A 12857-nucleotide genomic window follows, 5' to 3' on the forward strand; every position below is an offset into this window, starting at 1 on the left:
AACTCATCTTCATACTTAATTATGCAATGGTACAAGTGTTTTAAACAGAAATGTGAGATGCTTTTTAGTAATGCTTTGAAAAGTGCATGAGTCTAATACTGACATTTCCTTTAATGTTTTTATTTTTTTATTTATTTGCTCTATCAAATATAATGTGCAGGAATTTTTTCTTATTGAACTACAGAGATAAATTTTTAGAAAACTGTATACCTTAATACTGATGGTATAACAGTCTTCTTGCTTTCCCTAGTGGCATAAAGTAACACTTCAAATATTTACCTTTCTATTCTTCAGTGGTGCAATCATGGCTTACTGCTTCCTGGAAGTCATGGGCTCCAGCAGTCCTCCTGCCTCAAGGTCCTCACTAGGTGGGACCATAGACACACGCCACCAGGCCTGGCTAATTTCTTTGACTTTTCTCTAGGGACAGGGTTCACCTGTGTTTCCCAAGCTGGTCTCAGACTTCCAGACTCAAGTGAACCTGAACCTCCCGCCTTGACCTCTCAAATTGCTGAGATTACACGTGTCAGTCACCACACCCGGCCTAAATTTCTTATGTGCCATGGTACTGCAAAACGTCATAATTAGGGGCAGCTGGATGGAAGGTGTAGGAGGACACTGTAGTGCCTTTTCAATCTTTTATAGCTAAAATAATTTCAACAGAAAACATTTATTTTAAAACAGGAAGGGGGTTATCATCTATGAGTTGAAAATACAAAGGCAGGCACACGGTGTCGTCAGAATTCAGAAAGCTGGTCACACGGCTGGGGGTGCTGGGAGGGGCTGGGCATGGTTGGCTTTGTGATCTAGGGGCTGGTGTGTTCCATCTGTGAAGGTCTTTCAAGCTGCACACTTTCTTAATCAATTTTCATAAGTTTAACAAAAAATAAAGCGAAGAGGCAAAGCTGGCTTGGGTTGTTAAGCCTCGGGAAATTATCCAGCCATGAGCCCTGGCCCAGATGCTTCTAGAAGCCTGGAGGGAACTGAGAACTTTCCAAGTAGAGGTGGCAGAGGCAAGGCCCTGAGGTGGGAGCGCGCTGCTGCTGGTGCATAGCTGTTAAGGAGGTGTCCTGGTTGGAATCAGTGCTGGGTGCAGTGCAGGGCTGGAAGTCCATGTCCACATTGTGGCTCAGTGCAGTGAAAATCAATCTCACCCCCTCCGCAGGGTGTTCCGCCTGCCAGCAGGTGGCCAGCTGGTCCTCCTGGGGTACGGTGCCATTCTAGAAATTGGGTGCAAGTCTCTTGTCCGCAGATGGGGTGCCCTGTTGCAGTGGGATGTCTCCCGATCTCCTTCAGTCCTGATGGCCTTGGCAGGGCTTGGTGTCAGGGTCCCCATGGGCTTCCGAGGCTAGCCCTGTCCCATAGTCCCAGGGCTGTCCAGGACACATTCAGAAGGAACACGGACCAAGCAGCTCTGTTCGAAATCATAATGGGGGAACCAAGGGCCCCCTACATCCAGGTCCGTCGGGAGCCGGGGCATCGAGTTCCACTCCAGGAATCTCCAGGAACCCTGAGGTCTTCCCTGAGTCGGGGCTGGGCTGGGCACACCCCAAGTGCCCACAGGGTAGGTGTCTTCCCGGACAGCCCCACCAGGACAGGATGTGGAAGAAAGAGGTGCCCATGGTGGGGAAACTAGCCAAATGGGCCGCTGGAACCGGGCTGGTGGGCCTGGAGGGGCCTGCCTGTCCCCATTGCAGAGGGTCATCCTGCCATGTGAAGCCGGCACAGGCCTGGGTGTTGAGGACACTTGCTCGGGTTTGGCTGAAAGGAAAACAGACGTGGTCAGCGTCTCTAATGAGCCCATGCAGGCCTTTCCCGGCTGGGCCCCACCTGCCTGGGTCTCTGGAGTCCTCGGGGTCTCTGTGGGGCCCCCGGGGCCTGACACTGAGGACACGCCTGTAGTCTGCTGATCCCAGAGGGAGGGGTGTGTACCACTTGGCGTGGGGAAGCTGCTAGGGCAAGACAGGTGGCTCCTGGCACTGCCCCCAGGGTTCGGACTGGCAGGGGGCTTCCTACCACACACCCTCGTCCCAGGCCTGTTGGGCCAGGGATACAGCCCCTAGTGAGAACTCAGGTGGGAGGGGACTTGGATGTCACCCAGCCACTTGCCACCTCTCATGGGGATCCATCTACGCAGTGGGTGATTGGGCCTTGACATGGGTCATCCTCTGCCCTCCTGGGCTGTCCAGTCCATGCCACTGACCGTTCCCACATCTGGCTGAAATCTTGGCTCTGGGCCCGGGGTCCTGCCTGTGCCCTCTCCCTGAATGCTGTGGGGGTCAGGAACACCCGATTCCCTTGTCTCCCTGGCTCAAGGCTGGTTGTCCTGGCAACCTTGGAGGAGCGTGCAGCAGTGAGGGGCCTCTGCTGCTCTCTGAGGCTGTGGGTGCTTGCAGGGAGGGGCAGGGTTTCCCACAAATGGGTCTGGCTCATCTAGTGCCCTAGCGGGCCCTGTGAGGGAGAGACAGAGACACTGTGGAATGTAGGATGGGGCTTGTTAGAGGGTCATGCCCACATCCTCCTCCTGCGGGCACAACACATCCAGTACACACGCACTGAGCGCCTGCCCTGAGGACCGGTGGGCCTCCTGTACTTTCTTAGAGTCCAGGAGGAAGAGGAGGAAGAAAAGGTGAAGAGGAAGGCCCAGGTAGTAGGGTTGCGGGCCTCGGGCACTCCCCCACTATTGACTGCCCCAGAGGGTGACATGGGAGGGGACATGGCACTGGAGCCCACCTGGGGGTGGCAGGTCTCCTTGCTTCCTCGTTAGTTTCTTCGTAGAGGCCCTAAGATGCTTGAGCACAGAGTCATCATCCAACTCCCAGGTATGGAAGAACTGGTTCCGAAACCGTGCCCACAGGCCACACCTGGACGTCTTCATGTGGCGCTCTAGGGACAGGGTGGACATCAGGCCAGGAGAGTTCCCTGGGAGGGGGCACAGCTGATACCCTGTGGCCACTTCAGTCTCCCACTGGGCAGTGCTGGATCCTTTTGTGGCCACCCCAGGGACCCAGATGTGCACAAGAAACTGTGGCTGGAGGGCAACTTGGGTAAGGAAGTGCTCACGACACTCCTGACTTCCATCTGGGTCATGTGAAGGATGGGCTCGGTGTCTCAGTCCCCTGCCCAGCCCACCTGGCCAGACCTCCCTCCGGACCAGAACAGAGGATCATGAGGACAGTGTGAGGTAGCTGGCCTCCGGACAGTCTGGGTCTGACCCCAGGGCTTCCCAGGCCCCACTGGGCACATGTACACTTACTCCGCTGAACTTTAAAGGCAATGCTTGTCATCGGCATCAACACTTGTTCTCCTTCCAGCAAATACACATCCCACAGGCGCAGGATAAGCCCAAGAGAGATCTGTGGGGACAGCAGGTGTGGGAGACTGTAGCCCTTCCAGGCTGGGGCTGGTGGCTCGAGCTGGGTCCATTGGGGCTTCAGTCCCCAGAGTCAGTGACCTTCGCCATGAGGGTCGCCTGAGCCCTCCAGGGCGCTCGGTCAGACAAGGTCTTGCAGCTCCTCATGGGGGGCACTCATTTGAGGGGGGATGTGGCTCCTGGAGAGAGGGGCTTGCCCAGGGCATGAGGCTTCCCAGAGCCCTCTCAAGTCGGGTCCTGGCCCTGTCTGCCCATGAGACTGGGCCTGAGCCCCAGCCTTTGCCCTGGGATGACCCCTCTTGGGCAGAGGGTTTTGTTTGGGTGTCTTGTGGGGACCCCCTTGTGGACGGAGCCTCCTGTGGGCTGTGGGTGAGCCAGACCCCCGGGCTGCGGAAGCAGGGCACTGCAGGGCAAGGAGGGTCCCTGAGCCAGGGTCTCCCTGTGCCTTCTTACCCCATCATTCAACATCTGGAGAAGCCAGCCTAATGAGGAACCCTTTGCGCAAACACCTTCCTTGTCCTGATGGGAGGAACAGAGGTGCTCAGGGCCCCCTGGGCTGCCCTAAAATCCTCCCTCTTCCAGGGCCTCTGAAGACCCTTCCCCTAGTGAAGAACACTGGGCGGTGTCCAGGGCTCCCCACAACACCGTCCCCTTCCCACACTCCCGGTGGACACACTGCCCTTTGCCCTGCTCTGCGGGAGCTGGGCCCCCATCCCTGTGCCTCTGTCTTCTCCAGGGCAGGAAAGGAATCCAACTCCCAGCCCATGGAGAACCCGACGTCCCAGGTCAGGCCCTGGCTGGACTGAGCCAGTCACCAGCCCCACAAGGGGCTCCAGGCCCCGTTCCTCCAGTCCCACGAGAGGCAGGGCCTCTGGGGAAGAGCAGAGGGGACCATAAACTCACCAGATGCCACATGGTCTTGGGTTGTGACGTGGGGACCACATGCTCCTGATGGTCTTGGAGTCCCTGGACTGTCCCGCCATTTGAACTGTGGAACCCTGAGAAGCCCCCAGCCCGTCATGAAATCAGAGCCTTCCCCCAAGATGTGGAGCCATCAGCTGGAAGAGCTGGGCAGCTGCAGGGGCCCCCAAACCGCAAGGCCTCCCACCCCCCCCATCTGATGACCTCACCATGCAGCCTTTGCCCTGGGGAGGTGGGGCAGGAACATCCCCTGGAGCCTGGCTGGAGGTTCCCCTGGACGCCTCCTGGACCAGGGTGCAAAAAGGGCAAGCCTGACTTTGAGGCCACAAAAAGGTGGCCGGAACAGGGTGGGTGCTGAGCTTCCTGGTCATCTCCTGAGAGTGAGGTCGGGCCAGGGGACACGGGATGGGGAGATGCTGCCACCTGGGCTTGGTCGGCCCATTAGTGGGCACCAAGGGCAACTGGAGCCCGGGTAGCTGGAGGGCAGGAGGACTGTCAGAGAGGAGACAGTCATCTGCACAGAGAGCCGGAGGGCGTGGCAGCAGGACACAGAGGGTGGCCACGGGGAGGATGAGATGCCCTCCGCTGATGGGGATGAAAGGCGTCTGACTTGGGCTTTGGGGGTCAGCCGCGAACTCCCGTGGGACCCTCAGCAGAGACATACTAAAGGCTCCCAACAAGCTGGCAACACAAGGAAGGTGCCTTGGCTGAAAGCTGAGATCATCTGGCCAGGGTGGCTGCCCCTGGGACTCACTGCATGAAGTCTTGGGGGCAGCTGTCCACCTACCCTGCAGGGAGTGCCTCTCCCTGGCCAGCAGCTGCACCAGTGCCCAGAATGCGTCCTCCTCAGGCAGATACAGGAGGAACAAGGCCGCGATGGGGCTCAGGTCCCTGCAGTAGCCCACCTCCTGCAAGAGCCAGAGTCACCGTGAAAGGACATCACCTGGGAGGACTGAGGTCACCTGGGAGGACTCATGTCATTGGAGACGGGAGAGGTGACTGGGGAGGCTTCCTCTGAAGAAGAGGCTTCCTCAGGGTGCAAATTCATTTCATGACAAGAGCCAAGTCCATCAGGCACTTCAGCACCTTGTCCAAAATGTCTCCTGATGGCACCGTCCTGCGTGTGACTCTGCCAAGCTCCTGGGCTTTGGGGCAGCCCCAGGAGGAGGGCGTCATTTCAGGTTCTGAGAAGTGGTGGTCAGACCCAGGTAACACCAGGAGTCCAGGCCCTGACTCCTTTGTGTCTCAGCTTGACCCCTTGAGACCACCCCCTTGCTTGGAGGTTTATGCCAGCAGTGATCTGGAGTCCTACCTCCTATATCCTGGTGGCTCACAAATACTAACTTTAAAAGAAGCAACAGCACCCCACCAGACACCCACTCCTGTGAACCGGGAAATACTGCCTGGGAACGTCCGACTGCCGGGAATACTCACCGGGTTATACTCCGAATATGCCAGGAGGATGTAGAATAGTTCCTGCTGCCTAGGAAACAGAGAAAGGAGGCTTTTGTTTGTTTTGTGCAGATGCCGTTGGTTTCACTTTGTCCACAAAGCCTAACAACAAACCCCATTTCAGGTTCAGATGATTCACCAGATAAGCAGTGAGCTCTTCAGGTCCTTTGAGGAAATGTTTCAGTAAAATCCACATCTGTGACATGCAGATAGCCCAGTTGTACAGTGACTTGCCTGATCCTTTTCACTCTGATTTTTTTTTTCAGTTTGCACACACGCCAGTTCAGTCTTTGGATGTACAGTTCCTCCACGGTTCTAAACCAATGGGCAGAGTCTCCCGGCCACCGCTTCAGCCCCTCCTGGAGTGACTCCTTCATCTTCCAAGTCTCCAGGGTGGCCCCTATGCACCCGGCCTCTCCCCGATGTGTCAGCACCTAGCCACCCAGACTGCTTCTCAGTCCCTATGGTTTGGCCTTTTCCAGAATGGCCCAGGAATGGGAATCCTATGTGGTAGCTTATTGTGTCTGGCTCCTTTCCCTCAGCAAAATGCATGTAGGATCCACCCACGTTCATCCGGCCATCACTGGCTCGTTCCCTTTTCTCACTGGGTCTTCCGTTTGGAGGGAGGACCAGCCTTGCTCTCCCCATTCCCGTGTTGAAGGCCATCTCCGAAGTCTCCGTGTATGAGTGACGATGAATTAAGTAGTGAACATCTTATGTGGATGTCAGTTTTCAAATCAGTGGGTTCAATATCTGAGACACTTTGGGGACACGTGGTTGAAGTCCATTGAGCTTTGTGAGTCACTGCCCAACTGGCTGCCAAAGTGGCTGTGCCATGTCACGTTCCCAGCAGACAAGGATGACAGTTTCCAGGACCCCTTATTGCCCCAGCATTTGGTGATGTCAGTGTTACCTCGGGAGGCTCTAGGGCCCTCTGTCCTGCCACCCTCCCGTGAGTCCTACCGTGGGTCCCCGTGGGTCCGGGAGAGCACCTTTCACCATTGTGCATGATTTTGTTTGCTGCCTTCTGTCTCCTCAGGATCCTCCTGGGTTCTGGCCCCACGTGTTCCAGTCTGGCCCAGGGCTTGGAACCAGGGAGGTGCTTGTTTCATGGTGCCAGCTGTTCCCTGGGCCAGGAGAGCTCTTGGCAGCTCTGTCATCCCTCCTAGGTGACCCTGGCTTCTGCTCCGGGGAAGGCCCCATCCCTTTCATTCACTCCATGTCTGCTGTGATCCTGTGGCTCCCATAGGCTTACTTGGCTCCGTAGCGATCCCTGAACAAGATGTGAGTCCCTAGTGTCGCCCTCACGTCCTGGTCGATCTGGTGGATGTGTTCAGATGACCTCTTGCCCTTCTCCTTCATGACCTGTAGGGCAGGGCCAAAAGGAGGAAGCAGCCTCAGAACAGATGGAAGACTCCCTGCCCCAAATGGCAGTCCGCCCACAGTCAGCACTCCGGGAAGGAAGGAAAGCAGGAAGGTTTCCTTGTGCACAAAGCTGCTTTTTGGCTTGTTACTGAAGCCGGGGAGGGTCACCGGAGCCGAGTTTGTCTGTGGTGACTATGTCACCGTCCGTGCCCAGGATGTGCATTTGACCATCCCACCCACACCCCAGGCTGGGCTTCATGCTCCCTCCAGCTGGAGACCTGGGCCCCTAACACGGCCTGTCCTGTTTGTTGTGCTCTGCCTGAGCGTACCTTGTATGTTCTGGGGTTTTTCGACTTGATTTGTTGTATATCCAGGAGGACTGACCACACTTGGCCCCGGATGTTCATGGGAATGCCCTTATATACTCGATCTATCAGCTGTGGGCACAAAACAACCTGGTGTCACAGGCCACGGGGCGACCCCAGTGAGGACCAGAGCCTGAGGATTCTGGAAATGGTTGGTTTTGGCCCCGTGATTCCTCGTTAGAGGTGACATTAAGCTGGGACAGGGTCTCCCTTCCCAGGATTGAAAGAGTGCATGGACACTCAGAGTCGGGACTCTGATGTGAACATTCTCCTGCCTTTGAGTTACCAGGGCATCTCTAGCCTTGAGCTACGGGTGGTCCCAGCCCTAGATTCAGATTCCCTCCCAGCAAGGTGACGCTTGCACAAATAGGCAGGCAAACCACCGACCAGGCCTGCAGGCCTCTGGGTGAGGACAGTGTGCCACCCGCCCTCTGAGAGGCTGATGGCGCCAGGCTACAGCCATGGGTGCCTGTCCCCTGTCTCTGCAGAGAGTGGTTCCGGGGGCCTCTCCCTCCACACATTACTTTTTTACTGTTCTTGTATGTCTCCCATTGTCGCAGCATTTCCATCCACTTGCTCTTTCGTGTTATCTCCCGTCGCATTTGCTGTCAAATGAAGAATGTTGGCGTTAGGGGAGCTGCCAGGCTTCCCACAGCCGCCCATGAATGCTGGGTCTTGGGCTCTGGAGCCCTGGTGGACCCAGCTGGAGGGAACCAGGGAAGGGCAGACCCTAAGGGCTGAGAGCCTTTGTGCAAATGAGCGCCAGTGGGCTGGCTTTGGGACCCCGGGACGTGCCATCCTCAGGCCACAGACACAGCAGTCTTAGGTCAGGTCCCAGCCTCTGGGTGGGGTCCTGGCCACCCCCAGGCCACAACTGTGGTTCTCACTTTGGAATGTTATCAAACTGCCCAAGTTACCACAACTTGGGGTCTGATCCAGCAGGGACTGCTGCCCCTCCCAGTGAGAGCATGTTGCCCTCACTGGCCACCGCCCCGGCCAGCTGCCTCCTCTGCCTCACCGACCACTCGTCCAGTCCCCACGCCCCTGAACCAGCCCCTCCATGCATCAAGTTCTTACCTTCACCTCCCGAGCAGTGGCAGGAGGCAGCTCTGTCTCACTGTAAGGCAACCCAGGCAGAACTGAGGACGTGCACAGGGCCTGGAGCTGCCCCAGACTGGGAGCCAACCCCCAGAAAGGACAGGCTCTGTCCCTATCCAGCTCAGGGCTCAGCCCAGGAGAAGACACAGGGAAGGGAGGACAAGGGCCTTCCTGTGGGGCTGACTCCCAAGAGGGGCAGGAGCTGGGAGAAGAAGGAGTGCCGGGCCAGTCTGGGCGGGGTTACTGGGGCCCCTGGCGTGGGGGGCGGTCAGGCTGCACAATGGGGCTGCCTGTCCTGGACTAGAGGTGGTGCTTTCTGCTGGAGCTGAGAAAGGTCAGGCCTGAGATGGGATGGGGGCCGCCCAGGGTGGGCGACAGGGCCCTCACAGGAGTCCCTCAGGGAGTGACTGCATCACCCCACCGGGGTCAAGGGAGCCTGCCCTGAGACCTGCCCGGTGTACTCCTGGTGCACCAGGGGCTCATCCCACTTGACAGCCCCAAGGCCCTTGCAAGTTTTGACCTCCCAGCATCCACCTGCCTCTCCCTGCACCTGACCCACACACCCTGCGTTTTAGAAGTGGCACCGCTCATCAGCTCCCTCCCACCCTACCTCCCCCGGGATCCTCTGTCTCTTCATCCTATGATCCCTAAGGGATGGTCTCCTGGCTGAGCTCCTCTTACCTGGCCCCAGATCCCTTCCCAGCACCAGACCCAGGGTCTGTAGCCACAAGCCCTGCTGCCTCCCTGGCCTTAACATGAGATGCCCAGAACGGGGCCTTGCCCGTCTTCTCCCCCATTCCCCTAGGGCCACAGCCCCCACTGTCTCCATGCCTTTCCATCTTCCCGATGGGGGCAGTGAGGGCTGTAGCTCTAGGGAAATGAGGGAGGACAGGGGCCAGTGGTCTCTCAGAGACCTGCTGGAAAACAGCCGTGAGGCTAGGCCAGGTGTCCCCTCACCCTGTGGCCACAACACATGGATCTCACTGGGGTTGTCTCCAAGTAGATATGGCCAGACCCTCAGGCTGCCCCACTCCTCTTGTGCTAACTTGTGGACAGAACTGCTGAGAGTCCAGGGGCCTGACCTAGCCCAGTCTCCATTCCCACCCGCTCCCTAGATGGGCCCCGCACCTCTGGCCTAACAGCAACCTCGGGCTAGACCTGCAGGGGAGCCAGGGAGGAGTTCTGACCCTAGAAAGGAGGTTGACCCGACGTGGTGAGACAGTCCTGCCTCAGAAAGGCCTTTCTAAAAGCAAACCCATCCCTGAGCTGAGACAGGTGCTTCAGGGGTGAGGGGAGCACAGAGGACTCACTGCAGAATCCCGAAGCGATCAGTGCTGCTGTAGATTCTAACAGGCTCAGGCCCCATGTCCTCGGGCAGCCCAGCTCGGTGTCCCTGCAACCCAGAGGGAGGCTTGGTGAGGGGTCCAAGGTAAAGAGTGCAAGGGCCTGGAGGTAGTGGCCACCCGTGCCCACCCTGTTCTCCTAGGGAGCCCAGGACCCTTTGACCAGGGCACACTGGAAGAGGCCTCCCTCCAAGGAGCAGACCGACCTGTACCTTCTCATAGTTCATAATGATGTTCTCTCGCTCCTGTGCCCGCAAACTATCTGCATCCTCTGCGATTTCCATCCTGTGAGCCGAAAATCATCTAAAAGTTACATTGTACCCGAGAGCTTCAGAGAAAACCTGAACCGCTCCCATCGGGCTCCCAGATGCTGGCTGGCTGCGTAACCCCCATTCCACCACCATCCTCAGGTAAAAAGGGGCCAGACTCAGTGGCCCACACCTGCATGAGTCTCTGGAGTCTCCAGTCCCAAGCAGGGGTGGGCATCATCCCAAGGACTTGAGGACAGTGCGACCTGGACAGAGAGTCCAGTTGTCCCCAAATGCCATGAAATGGGGACACACATGCCCCAGCAGGTTGAATAGTGTCCACCTGCCAAGGGTGAAGGGCCGATGGTGGGCTATTCCAGGGATGTGGAGGCAGACTGGGTGCAGCGATCAGAGGTCTCTGTACAGTTGGCCTCCTGAGATGCTCAGGGACCACAGAGATGCCCAGTTTCCTACAGGGATCAAAATATCTACTGACTGCTCTGTTCTTCTCCGCTCATCACTTTGGCTCCCGTGGCCCTTCAGTCTGAACTGTGAAGCCACTTTAGGAATAATGCCAGTTGAGCAGGAGGGTGTTCGGTTTGGGGGATGAAAATGATCTATTGTGCTAGTGGAAACCCTCACTCGGGGAGGGACTGGACTCCACCATTCTGAGCTGTCCCTACAGGAGGGGGCTTCATTTTCCCATGTCACTGAGGAAGGACCGTGGGTCCTTGATCCTGGAGAACACCTAGATGGACAGTTCCTCCTGGGAACACTCGGGGTAAAAGGAGGGCGAGGCCTCGAGAGGACCAGACACAGCAAGAAATACTTGGAGAGAACCCCAGTGCCTGGACCCCTTTGAACAGAAGGGAAGATGGTCTCCCCCCAGCCAGCCCTCCAGGGCTCCTTCATTTTCCACAGCTGTCCAAGGGCAGAAGGTTCCCCAGGATAAGGGACCTTGTGTGTTCACTGGGACCCACAGCCACCATCAGGACCCAACTTAGAGCACAGAGGTGTTCTGAGGACCCTCCTATCTACCACACCTACAGTGGATCCATCTCAGTGACTCTGCCAGGACCAGGCTCTGCCCCGTCGGGATGGGAAAACTGGGAAGACTTGGGATCTAGGGCAGGGAGGTCACAGGGTTCAGGCCTGAATTCCAGCACAGTACACAGCAAGGGTGAGAGCAAAACCCAAGTTCATGTCTGGATTCCCAGGCCGGTTACCGCCTCTCTGACCCCAGACATCTCACCTGTCAAATGGCTACACTAGGGAATGGCATTCACTCTATGAAGCCACCATGAGGACGAAAGAGCCAATCGTCTACACTGGCAGTGTAGAACGGGCGACCGGTGAGTGCTCAGGGATGACCCTCCTCGGTAGCTGCCCAGAGGCCAACACCACCCACAGCATAGCCACTGTCCCCAAGTCAGCCTGAGGGAAGAGAGCAGGTCACACTCACCTGATTCTGATGAATCAGCTGACCTGCGTTATGCCTCTCAGGTAGAAAACCTTCGAGTCCACAAAACTGTTCCCAGATACCACTGTGCGTGTGTAGCTGATACCACTGTGCACGTGTAACTGCCGTAGAACACAGAGGCAGGCCGGAGAGCGGATTGGTGCTAAGCACCAGTGACACTCTGAGGTCATGGCACGCATCACAGTGGGGCCTTGCCCGGGTCAGCAGGGCCCAGAGACAGGGTCCTCCGCTGCCTGAGGCGGCCACATGCCCGCCTGCAATGTGTTTGTGTGCATGCGTGCACAAGTGTACATGGGTAAACACATCTGTACACGTGTGTGTGCCTTCTCTGGCCAGGCCTGGGTGTGTACACACGTGTACACACTCATGTGTGCACCCAGTTCCTCATCACTGTCATCCCCGAGGTCCAGGACCAGTATCAGAGCATCCACGGGTGTTCACTAAACTCAGCCCTCCTCGCCCAGGGTGGTCTGGGATACACATAAGGGTGGGGGGAAGTGACCACTACTGTTGAATCTCAGAATACAAATGCTAATACTATTACCTAATGGTCTTTTGCGTGTCTCTAATGGTATCTCTTTTTTAATTTCTGATATTTTAACTGAGTATTTCTCTCCATGACCCTTGAATGTTCTAGCTAGAGGATCCTGTGGGGAAAGTGCCAGGCACACAGTAGGGCCTCACTCTATTCTAGACATGTTATCTAAAATCTGGTTCATCTGTCCTTCCTGCCAGGGCCTAGGGGATGCCAAATTCCAGGCTCCAGAAAGAGTTTGGGATAAAATGAAGCTTCAAGGGGTGGACTTTGACCGGGGCTGAGTCTGCCTGTACCATCCAAATGGAGTCTCAAGTCCCGAGATAGGGCGTCCAGATGCCCCTATGCAGGGACCTCTGATCGACACCTGCTCCCCTGTACTCATTAGCAACCTCACCCACCCTATTCTCAAAGCACACTTGGCCGTCATAACCGGGAGCTCTGCATCTGTGGATTCAGCAACAGCAGATGGAAAATATTCAGAAAATAAATTGGATAGTTATGTCTCTACTGAACATGTGCAGACTTTGTTCTTGTCATCATTCCCTAAAGAATACAGTATCACATCCGTTTATGTAGCATCTGCATTGTGTTACAGATCATAAATAATCTAGTAATGGTCTAACGTCTATGGGAGGATGTGCATAGCTTATATGTAAATACTAGGCCATGTTATA

At 56.5% G+C, this 12857-nt stretch overlaps 1 long non-coding RNA gene and 1 pseudogene across 1 annotated transcript in view; one reads left to right on the forward strand and one right to left on the reverse strand.

The window, feature by feature from the left end:
• Positions 1–6463, forward strand: part of LOC139359582 (uncharacterized) — a 42232-nt gene extending 35769 nt beyond the window's left edge. The window contains exon 4 of the long non-coding RNA XR_011615659.1: positions 6013–6463. This is a non-coding gene — a long non-coding RNA (uncharacterized lncRNA). The remainder of the gene's footprint in view (positions 1–6012) is intronic.
• On the reverse strand, positions 961–11847 carry LOC139359581 (TBC1 domain family member 3G-like; annotated as a pseudogene).
• Positions 11848–12857: the final 1010 nt, after the last annotated feature.

Source organism: Macaca nemestrina, chromosome 17, assembly GCF_043159975.1.
Source record: "Macaca nemestrina isolate mMacNem1 chromosome 17, mMacNem.hap1, whole genome shotgun sequence".
Classification (NCBI taxonomy): domain Eukaryota; kingdom Metazoa; phylum Chordata; class Mammalia; order Primates; family Cercopithecidae; genus Macaca; species Macaca nemestrina.